This window comes from Grammomys surdaster, unplaced genomic scaffold, assembly GCF_004785775.1.
Source record: "Grammomys surdaster isolate TR1022 unplaced genomic scaffold, NIH_TR_1.0 125079, whole genome shotgun sequence".
Lineage (NCBI taxonomy): Eukaryota > Metazoa > Chordata > Mammalia > Rodentia > Muridae > Grammomys > Grammomys surdaster.
Genome location: NW_021619983.1, coordinates 23,397 through 24,146, shown reverse-complemented (window position 1 = coordinate 24,146; position 750 = coordinate 23,397). Strand labels below are relative to the sequence as shown.

The 750-nt window shown below is 42.3% G+C and overlaps 1 pseudogene; it reads left to right on the top strand.

Moving 5' to 3' along the window:
• LOC114636935 overlaps positions 1-750 on the top strand; it is a 2,559-nt pseudogene that overhangs the window by 836 nt on the left and 973 nt on the right.

Genomic DNA, 750 nt, shown 5'->3' with positions numbered 1-750 from the left:
TCTCTCTCTCTCTCTCTCTCTCTCTCTCTCTCTCTCTCTCTCTCTCTTCTCCCTTCCTCCCTGCTTAGAATCTCTCTACTTAGAATTTTTCCTTTGTTAGAATTTTTTCCTTTTTCCACTTAGGACCTTCCCATTTTCCCCCTTAGATAGATAGGAAACTTTTTACACTTAGCAATAAACTCCAATAACTTCTTTAAGTGTCTTTTCTTCCTGCGACCTCAAACCAACAGACCTAAGTTAGAGCCTGGCAGTGCCTGCAGAGACAGATCAAAGGCATTGCTTAATTCTCTGCTGTCCCTGGGCGGAGGTGTTAGTGGCCAGAAACTGCAGTTTCTGGCCTCAGAGGATCAAACAGATAGCAGGTCAGCTACAGTAGCCTAGTAAGTAAACTTTAGTAATGTAGATAAGAAAGATTTTATTAAACAGCAACCCTAAATATCTCGTAAGATATTAACCCGAATCTCATAAGACCAAGTCTTACCCCTCGCCGACGCTCTTCCAATTCCTATCCCCCTTGGCTGCCTCAAGAAGAACCGACCGACCGAAAGAGAAGAAGATCACCTTCTCCCCCCACCAAGCCGGGTACAGCTCCTGGCACATGACAATCTGTTTTTCTGGTTTTTTTTTAATGTTTTAATCACTGAAAAAACACTACATGATACAAAATAATATGTTGTCATGTTGTCATTTTCATTTCTCAAAACTCTCTCTCTCTCTCTCTCTCTCTCTCTCTCTCTCTCTCTCTCTCTC